General features: G+C 35.7%; 1 long non-coding RNA gene across 1 annotated transcript; it reads left to right on the forward strand.

The window, feature by feature from the left end:
- The first annotated feature begins 1,189 nt into the window (after positions 1-1,189).
- Positions 1,190-12,567, forward strand: LOC140621529 (uncharacterized). Its single transcript, XR_012021272.1, has 4 exons — positions 1,190-1,337; positions 1,486-1,626; positions 6,002-6,118; positions 6,510-12,567. It is a non-coding gene; the product is annotated as an uncharacterized lncRNA (long non-coding RNA).
- Positions 12,568-13,262: the final 695 nt, after the last annotated feature.

The following is a 13,262-nucleotide window of genomic DNA, read 5'->3' on the forward strand; positions in this document are numbered from 1 at the left end:
TTTACAAATTTTCTGCATACACTGACAAAATAGAAGGGGAGTGGAAACAAATTATTTGAATGATTCTAGTTAAAGTGATACTTTTACTTCAAACACACAGCTCTTTCAAGGTAAAGAGGCAGTTGCTTTAATCCCAAATTCTTTCATATGTAGATATTCAAAATACATATTTTCAGTTGTTTTTCAAGTGAATGATTAGCCCCCGTGAGGATGGTGATATAAACTCTCACCAGTAGCAAAATATTTTTTTTTTAGTAGCAAAAGATTTTGAAAGAGAATCAGACTTTAAAACTAAACTTCTTTAATAATAATTATTATTATTGTAATAGTGCTCCTTGGTTTTAGATTGAGAGAATTCCCACTTGACAGGCCTTACTATGACTATTTGGAAAATACCTTGATTTGGTTAAAAAATCACACCAATCATTTTTATTTTTACCTATTTTTTATTACAATATAATTGGCATACAATGTTATTATTAGTTTTAGGTGCACAACATATTCAACAATTCTATACATTTGACAGTTCTGCACATCACTCGATGCTTATTACAATCAGCATGGTCACCATCTGTCACCAAACAACATTATTACAATCCTATTGACTATATTCTCTATGCTGTACTTTTCAGCTCTGTGACTTATTTATTTTATAATTGGAAGTTTGTATCTCTAAATCCACTTCACCTATTTTGTCTATATTCCTTCCCACTCCCCCTCTGATAACCACCAGTTTGTTCTTTGTATTTAAGGGTCTGTTTTTTTCATTTGTTTCTTTGATTGTTTGTTCATTTGTTTTGGTTTTCAGATTCCACATATAAGTGAAATGATATTGTGTTTGTGTTTTCCTGTCTGACTTACTTTATTTAACATAATATCTTCTAGGTCCATCCCATGTTGTCACAAATGGCAAGAACTCATTCTTTTTATGGCTGAGTAATATTCCATTGTGTATATATACCACATCTTCTGTATTCATTCATTTATCAATGGACATTTGGGGTGCTTTCATAGTTTGGCTATTGTAAATAATGCTGCAACAAACATAGGGGTGCATACATTTTTTTGAATTAGTGTTTTTGTTTTCCTTGGGTAAGTATCTGGTAGCAAAATTACTGGGGCATATGGTATTTCTAATTTTATTTACTGATTGATTGATTGATTTAAAAATTATTTATTTATTCATTAGAGACACAGAGAGACAGAGGCAGAGACCCAGGCAGAAGGAGAAGCAAGCTCCTCCCAGGGAGCCCAATGTGGGACTCCATCCTGGATCCCGGAATCACGACCCGAGCAGAAAGGCAGGCACCTAACCACTGAGCCACCCAAGTGTCCTGGTATTTGTAACTTTAATTATTTGCGAAAACCCCATACTGTTTTCTATAGTGGTTGCGTCAATTTACATTTCTATCAATAGTGCACAAGGGTTCTCTTTTCTCCACATCCTTGCCAGCACTTGTTGTTTCTTATCTTTTTTTATAATAGACATTCTGACAGATATGAGGTGATATTTCATTTTTCAAAGAAGACATAACAGATGGCCAAACGATACTTGAAGAGAAAAAGCCAAATGAAATTTAGAGGAGTTCTAATTGCTAATAAAGGAATGCCATCTGACAATTACAGGTAAACTTTATATGGGTTAGAATATTTTCGTTGCCTACCCCATCCCCATAAAATGATCATCTTGTCCCTTTAACATGTCTGTGGCATAACAACAGTCTCTGCAATATAATTAGATGATGCTAAACCTCTTCATTAATGGCCCTGCCAGCATTCTGTCCTTGGATTTCAGGGAGTATCCAGCATGAAATAAAGACTTGTTATTAAACAATATTTACTGGCAAGTTGTGTTTATTAAACAGTGTTTATTGGCATCTTATCTTACTGAGAATCCTGTGGCTCTCTGAACCATGAATAGATTTTTTTTGGAGAGAAATTTATCAAGAACCTCTATTTTATTTCTGCTGCTTTCTTAAGAAATCACATTTTAGGAATCTGTTAAATTACCACTACTGTTTATCAGGCCACAGAATTATCTCTTCTGAATTTCTAAAACATGTCTGCACTAATTATTCACTAATCATCAGTGATTATATGTCTGCACATGTGTGTGTATGTGTGCATGTTTCTTGAAACCAGAGATGATGTCTTTTAGCTTTTTGTATGTGTGCCATTCCCTAGCAGAATATGGCTTAAAGCAATATGTAAGTAACAGCAGTGTACAAAAAATACTAGTCCCTGCAATCACCCGCATTACCACTTACTTTCTGAGAACAAACTATTTTCCAACGTATTCTCTAGCTGGCACATTTATGGCATATTTTTCCTTTTCTACTTCATTGGTAAGAATTCCTGAGAGAGATTCTTTGTAGCAATTATCACACAAACATCTCATCTTTGTTAAATGCTGTCTTATGCCCCACTTGGTAGACATATTTGAGAAGCAAATACCCAAAAATGAATGATCACTTACAGGCATCGGAAAGAACTCGCATAAGATTATATATGCAGGCTGGATTTTAAATTGAGAGTGTCCCATACTTCACTTGGAAATATGGTCCTAAAACATGGCTTATTGGGAAGAACCTGATGTAACATTAACATTAGCATCAGTAATCCTGAATTCAACTTCTACATCTGGCAATTGCTAGGTGTTTTTTTGTTTTATTCTGGGAGCATTACCTCAATTCTCTTTTTTTAGCAATCTACAACAGCATGGAATACATTTTTCAGTGATGAAATAAGGTTCTTTTTGTAAAAATATCTTTCTTACACATACACAAAGACACACAAATAAAGATATATTGCATCACCAATGATGTCATTTATAGTATTCCAGGTTGGAGTTCATGTCATGTGAATGTGGATAGAAATATGTGAAATATTGGTAATTAAACATCACTTTCCCTAGGGGAAATTTTTTTTAAAACTATAAAATTTGGGATCCCTGGGTGGCGCAGTGGTTTGGCGCCTGCCTTTGGCCCAGGGCGCGATCCCGGAGGCCCGGGATCGAATCCCACATCAGGTTCCCAGTGCATGGAGCCTGCTTCTCCCTCTGCCTGTGTCTCTGCCTCTCTCTCTCTCTCTGTGACTATCATAAATAAATAAAAATTAAAAAAAAACTATAAAATTTTAGTGTGTTACATTTTAAAAGCTTCTTATGACAAAGAACATTATGTGTATATTTTTTAATGATTTTATTTATTTATTTTAGAGATCATGAGAGTAAGAAGAGAGCCAGCAAGAGGAGGGAGAGGGACAAGTTAACTCCCCACTGAGCACAGAAGCCAATGTGGGGCTCAATCCCACAACCTTAGGATCATGACCTGAGCCGAAATCAAGAGTCAGATGCTTAACTGACTAGGCCACCCTGGAGCCCCTGTCTTCTTTTATTAGCTTTCAGATAGTAGATCCAAGAGAAGAATTTCAGAGCCTACTATCAACCCAAGGGAAAAGGTACAGGTGGAGAACATCCATAACTGTCTAACATAGACTATTTTGCAAACAGGCTGGCCATGGATCTAAAGTCCTATAAACAGGAGGATAATCTGCCACACTGTATTATTCTTTTTAAGAAAGAGCAGCTAATGACTGTAACTAAACACTAGCATGGGGAAAATAGTTTTCAAAAGCTGTCATTGTGTATACATTTTAAAAAGTCAAAACCCAAGATTTGATTTGAGAGATTTTAAGGACAAAGTATGGTAAATAGCTTCTTAGGTCAGAGCTTTGCAATACTATTTTCATTGTGGGTAATGTGAGGAAATAAGAAGAGAGAACATTAAATATGAGGTCCGCTCTCTGCTTGGATAATATTTCCTGTTTGTGTTATTACATTTCAACCATAAAGTAATTTGGCATTTGGATTTCACATCTTACCTATTTGTTTCTTTCGTTTTGTAGAAATAAAACATTTTCACTATTGATGTGATTTTATACATATAAATAAATAAATAAATAAATAAATATATATATGTATATACATATATATACACATATAAAATTTTTCCACACAGAGTATTTTGCAAATGTAGTGAGAGATCAATACAAGCAATTAAATACTTATACCAAAAGTCTCAATATCCCAGTGATCTGAATTCCTGAAAGAAATGGTAAAAAACAAACCTGGCTCTGAAATCTTAGGATATATCCCCAACACCTCTATCTATACTTTAGTGTTTTCATGCATAAAATAGGAATATTAACAGTATTCACTTTGTAGGGTTTTTGTCAGTATTTCCAAAGGGTACATTTATTAATTAAACTTGAGAAGTCCTGCTGTAAGGTCCTGTATTTCCCTTCCTATTAAATAGAGCTAAATGGTCATGATCTATGTTCACCCTTGCTTCCTCAGTGCACACACACCATGTACCTATATACTATCAGCTGTGAGTTTCTGTGCCAAAGAGATTTCTCCTGGTGCTGGAACTCCTTTGCTGCCCACTGAAGACCAGGAATACAGCTCTGAAACAATGTTTTTTGTTGTTTGAAAATAACCAGCTCCCTCATCCCTCATGTATAACTGCAAAGCTTGTATTCTGCAATGAATCCCAGAGTTTTTCCCAGTGAAGTTAAGCTCCAGTCCCAACAGTGGTAGCTACCATTTATTATCTGTCTTCTCTGTCTTCCCAATTTTGCTACCAGGGCTTTTTTACCTCCAAAAATAAGTTCCTTCTATATAAATTCTTATCTCTGGCTTTGCTTCTAGGAGCTCAAACCAAACACTCTATATGTCACTTCTTCCTAACATGGTGTAGAATATTCATGCAATTTTCATGTTCAGCTAATGTATTTAATCCAGTATAAGAGATTATCAACTAATGTTTTTTATACAATGATGGAAGTGTTTGTGTTCATCTGCATTGCTCCAATTGCTATGGGTGGGCACTGCCAGCCATGAAATACAAAAGCAAGATGTTCTTGCTTTTGCCAAATAAGATCCCCAAGGGGAACTATTTAACAAATTTGAGTCAATGATCACATTGCAAATATATGAGAACTTAGAACACAAGAAACCTGGCTTTATAAATCAATGGTAAAAGGTCAGATTGTTTAAATACATGGTGTTGAGAAAAGTACTCTTTCTATGGAAGAAAATAAAACTTTAGATTGATTAAAGAAGTATATACGGAAAGCAGAAAACTATAAAGTTATTAAAAGAAAAAGTAGCAATTCATTATTTGTCTTTCTTTCTTTCTTTCTTTCTTTCTTTCTTTCTTTCTTTCTTTCTTTCTTTCTTTTTTTAGGAATCTATTTTTTTGGCCTAGAGATCAGAAAGGATTTCTTAAACAAAACACCAATGGCAAAATTATTAACAATTTGATGCTATAGACATTAAGGATTTCTTTTCCAAAAAGGACAGCACAAAGTTAAGGATAAGTTACTAGGCTGAAAGAAAATATTTGCAATGCCTAAAAGTTAAGAAAGATTAATAAAAAACAAAAAACATGAGTAAAACTCATGAAAATCAATGCATATAATGATAGCAATATAAAATGGGAAGTATCAATGAATAACAAAATTGAAGAGGAAACACAAAAATCTCACAATCATATCGTAAGATACACAGAATATTTTGCATCTGAGAAATGCACATTAAAACAATAATGAGAATGTAAACTTATACAACTAAGACTGGAAAGAATTACAAATCCAACTAATGTCAAATATTGATATGGTTATGGAGTCTGTCTGGATGGACTAATAAAAGCTATGAAGATGAATAACACCAAAATCTTCGTGGCTAAAATCACTGAAGGTTTATTTATTGCTCATGCTACATGTATATTGTAGTGTCAACAGCAGTCTTCTGCTCACTGTGCTCAGAGACCCAGGCTGATAGAGCACAACCAAAATTAAACATTGTTGGTTATGCTAGTGGGAAAAGGAGATCCCTCTGGGCAAAGAGTGTGGGTAGGATTGGAGGTGGGATGGGGTGGGGCGGGCCTTTGGATTGGCAAATAAATTAAATATGGCACTTCTACCTCTAATTTATTAGCCAGAAGTAGCCGTATGTCTCCAACCACAGGAAATCAAAGGAGGCTTCATGCATTTCTGGTGGACGTGAAGACAGCTGTATTCATTTTGCAGAAAAACATGACAATACCTAGTCAAGGTAAGCTATGGCTCCATTCCCTTCCCAAGATCAATGACTTTTTAATGTTTCTCCCTTTCAGACCAAGGGACAAACATCTCTTAACTGCTTTCAGCTTGGGATGCTGTAGGGTCTCAGTTTTGTGTCCTAGATGATTCATTATTGCATTAGACCCTCCTAGAAAATGAAAAAAATATTCTTGCATTGGAATTTCCAATACCAATGAAATAGATACTTAAAACTTTTAGGTCTTTCTTGAATGAAACTAGTTTCTTTTGACATTATTTTTTTTAATGTCAAATTTTTTTATTGTAAACAATAAAAAATTCAAAATGAAGGATATCTTTCATACAGATATTTCCTAATAACCCATGACAAATAGTGATTTTAAGCTATCTACTCTTGTTTTAAGAATTGGATCTTTCTGCTCACCTTGGGACCATCGTCACCATGAAGACAGAGATTCCAGTCTTGTCCAGCTTCTCTGTATCCTTGTTGCCATTTTGGTACTTAATGCATTTTTCTTCTTCCTCCTTATTTGCATGATTTCCATTCACTCTGTGGTCCATTTGAATCTTATCCCAGTGTGCCTCTTGAAGAATGGTTTGCTTAAACTGCTTGTGGCAAAGAACAAAGCATAAAAGGGAAAATCATTTCTAGAGTGAAACTTCTCCATTCACATTTTTGAGCAACATTTGCTCAAGGTCTTAAGGATATAATCCAAGCAAAAAAAAAAATCTGTCTGTGGCTGCTGGACCACAGATGCTCAGTGAGCCCTCAAAAATACACTCTTGCAGTCTGTTTCCTCTTGCTAGGAACTATTCCCTTTGGAATGTCAGATTGTCCCCTAAACTGATGATTAAGAATGAAAAATTAAACTTTAGGGAAGGCACGGAATTTCAAGTAAACAAGTTCTTGACTTCTTCCTTAGTGTTCTGTATGTAGAAGACAAATGTGATTTTCTTTAATATCTAAAACTTCTCAATTACAAAATTCTCTAAGCTCTCTTGACTTTCAAATTTGAATGTCTATCAGAGCTGGAAGCATTCAGTGTTTGTTTTACACATTGTCTCTTGTGCCTAGAAGATAATATATGCTTAATAAATGTAATTTTTGTTGAATAAATAAGTAAATGCTCTGGTTCAAAGAGAAGATAAGAATGCATTGGAGTGCAGTATTCCAAATATAAATAAGTAATTGGAATGGAGAAACTTGAACTTGGGAGACTAGAAACAGCATCAGATGATGAATCAGAGTTGCCACCTCCAAGGATCTATTGGTCAGTTTTAGAGTTTGAATTTTGTCTCCCCTAAATTTATACAGTTAAGTCTTAAATTTTGGCATTTTATGGTGTGACCTTACTTGAAAATAGAGCCATTGCAGATGTAATTATTGTAGATGAGGATATATTAGAATAGGGGGTGCTCCTAGTACAATAGGACTGGTGGTGACTTTGTAACAAGGGGAGATTTTTGTCTCAGTCAGGCACACAGGGAGACACCATATGAAGATTGGAGATAATCTGCCACCAGCCAAGGAAGGCCAAAGATTTCTGGTAAACCCCTAGGAACTAAGAGAACGGCATGGATTGTATTCTTCCTCATAGCCCTCAGAAGAAACTAATGTTGCTGACATCTTGATTTTGTTTCTAGTTTCTAGAACTGTGAGGCATGACTTTCTGTTGCATAAGTCACTTAGCTTATGATGCTTGCTATGGCAGCCCTTGGAAACCGATAGAGTTAGTAATACTAATCTTTTAAAAACTTGTTAGAAGTGCTTAAGCAAAAGTCAGTAGCTCACACAATATCTCCTCTTTATACTCAGATTCCACTTACTGTGGGAAGAGACTCTCTTTTGAGATATGCAATTAGAAAAATCTGAGTGATGGCTGTATCATTTATTACTGAAATACCAAGTGTGTGTGTGTGTGCACGTGTGCGCGCATGTGTGTGTGTGTGTGTGTGTGTGTGTGTGTAGGGGAAGATTCTGGAAGAGAATATGTTCCTAAGAAAGCTGGGTGAGTTTACAAAATGTTTCCATTTTGAAGGCACCAATTGCCTGAGCCTAATAGCTCCTGCTCAAAGTTTTCACATGATTAACTTATGGGTAACAAGACACCTTTTCCTAGTCCCTTATCTACTTCCCTAACTTTAAAACAAGAATCTTAGTAAATTTAATGGAGACCCAGAGACATTCATACCCTCTTAAGACTAGAGGTCCAAAAACTGTAAAAAAAAAAAAATGGGGAACAGTTTAGCTGTTGAATCTTGTCTAAAAGACACAGGCTATATCAACTGCTGAGAATACATTTTGTCTTATCTTTATGCTTTGCTATAAGCAGGCAATCCTAAGATTGTTTAGGAAACTCACAACTGAGGAAGTGTTCAGGAGACTCATCGTCCAGCAGAAACGCCATCCCAACACCCAAGCTAAGAATAAAGGGTAAAATATTTTTACACTGGCTTCCACAGTGAATTTCTGGAACCATATTTATTACCTATGATATAGATGGGTCTTTGACATCATATCTATAGGATATATATAAAAAAATAAAGCACATGCCAAATCTGAAGTGGTTGATGAGGGAATTTTTCCATAATTCCTTGAAAGAACCCAATTGATAGTTTTTCTTCTCTTCATCAAAGATTGGAAAGAAGTAGTGAACCAAAGTTAGGCATTTGAAATTAGGTGAAGAATGGAAGCTATTTACATATTTTTTTGTACTGTTGCTTTCCCACATCCTACTCTGACTCTTTTTAAATTTCACACTGGCCATTCAGAGCAAGGGGACATTTTAAGGGAGATGTTAACCTGTTATGAAGACATCTGCCCTAGCATTTGGGGCTTGTGTGGGAAGGAATGTCTTAGCCACAAGCAATTCCTGTTGGCATTCGTACTAAGACAGCATCTAAAGAGATCCTCTACTCTTCAAAGTATAATAAAACACATATTTTAAAAACAGCAAACAGCATAGTCATTTGTGAGTACTTTGGGATAACCCTCTACTTAACTAGTTAAAGCATATATTTGCAACCAATCTATTTTCATATTCATTTTTTTTGAAACAGATATTAGACTATCACCCACTAATTTTGTGACAATGTATTGGCAGAACAATTCTTAAGTTATTAGCAAGGTCTATGAAGATAACAAACGTAGAAAAAACATGTACACGATGTTTTGTAGAATCAAGAGTAAATAACAATGTCAAAGTGGAAACCATAGGAATGCAGAATCACTGGTCTTAGCCATCGACTAAATGTACGGATCCAGTTATTCTTTTTTTACAAAATTATGTGAACTTTGTTTTGCTTTGTTAAGTTATATAACCTGGAATTCATTCTTGTTTTTCTCCCTCAAAGGCTAAATAACACAGAGATAAAATATCAGTTGTCCTGAGGAGTAACTGAAAATGAGTTAATAACCATACATTTACACAGACAACTTTATTTTTGTCATTCTGTTTGTCTGAATGAAAAAGCAGAGGTATCCAAACTGAATTTTTCCTTTGCTGTTATTAGTCATCCAAATATTTGCGTTCCCCTTGACTTAGGGTTTTAGTCTAAATAGCTTTCAATATGTTAAAATAAGTAACACACTATTAAGTATTGGCAGAGTTTTTTAATTAGAAAATTGAATGTATTATGCAGTGTCTGTTAATTAATAATTTATTCAAATATACGCTAATTAAATGACTTTTTTCCAATGGCATTACATTTACTAAAATATTTAAATAGGTAATAATGTTGCCCCAAATTAAAATTGTATTACTATTTTCTTAGATTAAAAAACCGAGAGTCTTAAAGACTCCTTAAAATACAATACAAAACAAAATAGATTTAGTTACTACAAAGCATTATGTGTCTGCGTATGCAGCAACGTACGATGCTTTTCTGTATGATTTTTACACAACGTCACGATTTTAAATTCAGAGATATGTCCTTCCAGAAAATGTTTGGGTTTAAACAAAATAGAAGGCTTTAAATGAAATAAAATTGAATTTTAAATAAAAATATTACCTGCAAGGGCATCATTTATCAATCTATTAACAGTAATAAACTTTACCCTAATATATTAATTGATAAAAAATATGGAAAATGTACAAGGTTGAAAGTGTTTTTTGAAATCAATTAATATATTAGGGTGGTGGTAGGACCATACCTCTGTTCTGAAGAGGACTGGCTGCCAGCAGCCCATCCTTCACATCTCTACCCCTGTGCTTCTTTTTGCTGAAAATAGATTGAGCATAATTATCTGCTTTGGGACTGAAAGGCCCAATATCATCACCCCTTTTATCTCTGAGATGTCGGTCGTCTCATTTTCCTCTATGTCTAATCTCCCTCCAGAGCATACATTGTTATTCTGAGCCCACTTCCCACTCCCTACTTCCATCCCTCCCACTCAGCATTATTTTCGTCCTTCCCATCATTCTGATGACACAGCCAAATTCCTTTTAACCTTAATAGATTTATGACAGTTTTCTCTACCGTTTTGCTCTGAAGCTTGGCTCATTGGCACACAGCTTCTCTTGTGGGGTCAAGTGGCAGCTCAGTCGTTCCAACAAACTTGGTCTTATGGGCCTAGAGATGAGTAGGCATGCTCTTTGCTTTCTTTGCTTCTTTAAAGCTTTGGGACATATCTTACTTCCTCCTCTCTAAATTCCCCCAGTTTTAAATATCAAGTCTTCATATTATAACATTATCTACTGTATATTGGGCAAGTATCTACTGATCCTAAAACTAAGCCCTTAATTCTCTGAAAATATTAGCCTCTAGTAAATACCACTCGCTCCAAAGTACTCCTTTCCTAATTTTTGTGCTTGAAAACAACTGTGTGGACCTTTCCATAGATAAGTCTCTCTGTTTTTGACTTCCTTTACAATTATTTTGCCCTCCATCTGCTCAGCCACTCATCCACGTAGGCATGATTTTTTTTTTTTTAAACGTAGGCATGATTTTGTTGTTAACAACTGCAAACCTTCTATACTATCAATTTCAAGTATCACTGTCTGCCTTCACTTCCCACTTTGCCCGCCCCTTCCAGCGCTCTGAGTCCAACAATCCTAAGGTCTTTTCCTTGTCCAATTTCCCTTCATGTTATAATGACCATATGCTCTGGTTTGCATAAGAGAGTGTTGGGTTAAACCTGTTAGTTATCTCAGTATAAGAATGAATAGTGCCCTAGTTTAGAAAATAAATTATATGATTGCTTTACCTAATGTTCTCACTTTTTTTCTTACTGAGCCTAAGTTCTATAATCAACTAAAAACTTTTCTTTGAATATACTTTTTGACTGCTTTGTCACTCTTTCCCATAATCAATTCTTTGGCAAAACCCCAACCCGGTTAAATCTGACTCTCCAAATACTTTATACCTGCACCTGTGTCTCAATGGGGCTGGAATCAAACACAAAACTCTGCTATATGATCTCATATTAAATTTACAATCCTCAACTTTAAGCTGTTGGGGAATCCTACTATCTGCTGGTCCATTTACTTTTTCCACTTTCCCAGATGATCATTTTATATCTTGTATCTCCTTCAGCTTCTAGAACTTCTTAACATTTTCACACTGAACTGATGAACTTCTATTTGAAATTTAACAAACTTTCACCCCCAAGAAAGGACTTGCCTAACACCAAACTCTCCACTTGTGCTCCAGACCCCACCCCATCTCACCTCCTCTTTTTGTCATATCCCAGGCACAATCTACTTACAAATACCACTAGCACATCTTCAAAATAACTTTCTTCCACTTTCACTGATGCTATTCTGATCTGAGACATTGACATCTCTCAACTGAACAACTGTAGCTGAATCACTTTTTTTTTTTTTTTTGTACCAACCCACATCTCCTAGCCTATTTGCAGCACAGGTGTTAAGTGATATTATCAAGATACAAGTTACATCATATAATTTCTCCTTTCAAATCCTCCCAATGGCTTCACATTTAATTCCAAACAAAAGCCAAAATTCAACAATGACTTATGAAGGCCTATGAATGTCTGCCTACCGCCACCCCTTACCTTTCTAGTTTTATCTTCCACTACCCAATTTTTATTTATTACCACTCAGCCACATTGGCTTTTTTTTGCTTCTCCTCAAACACTCCAGGAATCTTGCTTCCCTAGGGATTTTTCATTGAAAGTTTCCTGTCCCTCAGATATCTTCTCTCTCCCACCCCCAAAGCCACAGGACTTAAGTCACAAGGACACCTTTTCCATAATGCTGCTGTAGTCCTTTCTCCTTAAAATGGAAGTCCCATCCCAAGCCAGACCCTCCTTATCCTTATCCTCTACCTTGTTTTTCTCCTTAGAACCTACCTTCTTGGGACACCTGGGTGTCTCAGGGGTCGAGCATCTGCCTTCAGCTCAGGACATGATCCCAGGTCTGGGGATCAAGTCCCACATCCGGCTCCCTGCAGGGAGCCTACTTCTCCCTCTGCTTATGTCTCTCCCTCTCCCTCTGTGTCCCTCACGAATAAATAAATAAAATCCACCCCCCCAAAAAAATTAAAAAGCCTACCTTCTATCTACTTGTATAAGTACTTCTTTTATTCAGGGGATTAATATACAGATATTTCCTTGAACAATGCAGGCTTAGATTGTGCAGGTCCACTTAAATGTTTTATTTTGTTTTGTTTTGTTTTTTCAGTAAATAAACCTATAGTACTGTAAATACATTTTCCTTTAAAAAAAACATTTATTTATTTGAGAGAGAGAGTGAGAGAGAGAGAGAGAAAGGCTTGATCCGAGGACCCTGAGATCATAACCTGAGCTAAAACCAAGAGTTGGTCACTTAACTGAATGCACCATCCAGGCACCCCTATGTGTCTTTTCCTTATGGTTTTCTTAATAACATTTTTCATCTAGCTTACTTTATTGTACAATACAGTATGTAACACACACAACATACAAAGTACAAGTTAATGGACTTTCTATATTATTGCTAAGGCTTTCAGCCAACAGTAGGCTATTAGTAGCAGAGGTTTTGAGGGAGTTGAAATTCATACATGATTTTTGACTGTAGGCAGTGTCCTTAACCCTTGTGGTGTTCAAGGATCAACTGTATTATTTCTTCTGGGATTCACTGATGATATTCACAAAATCCAATGGTGTGGTGGTGAGGAATACAGACAGAATATTACCTTTCTTCTTATTCACTGTA

The sequence above is a fragment of the Canis lupus genome, chromosome 30 (assembly GCF_048164855.1).
Source record: "Canis lupus baileyi chromosome 30, mCanLup2.hap1, whole genome shotgun sequence".
In the NCBI taxonomy this organism is placed as follows: Eukaryota; Metazoa; Chordata; class Mammalia; order Carnivora; family Canidae; genus Canis; species Canis lupus.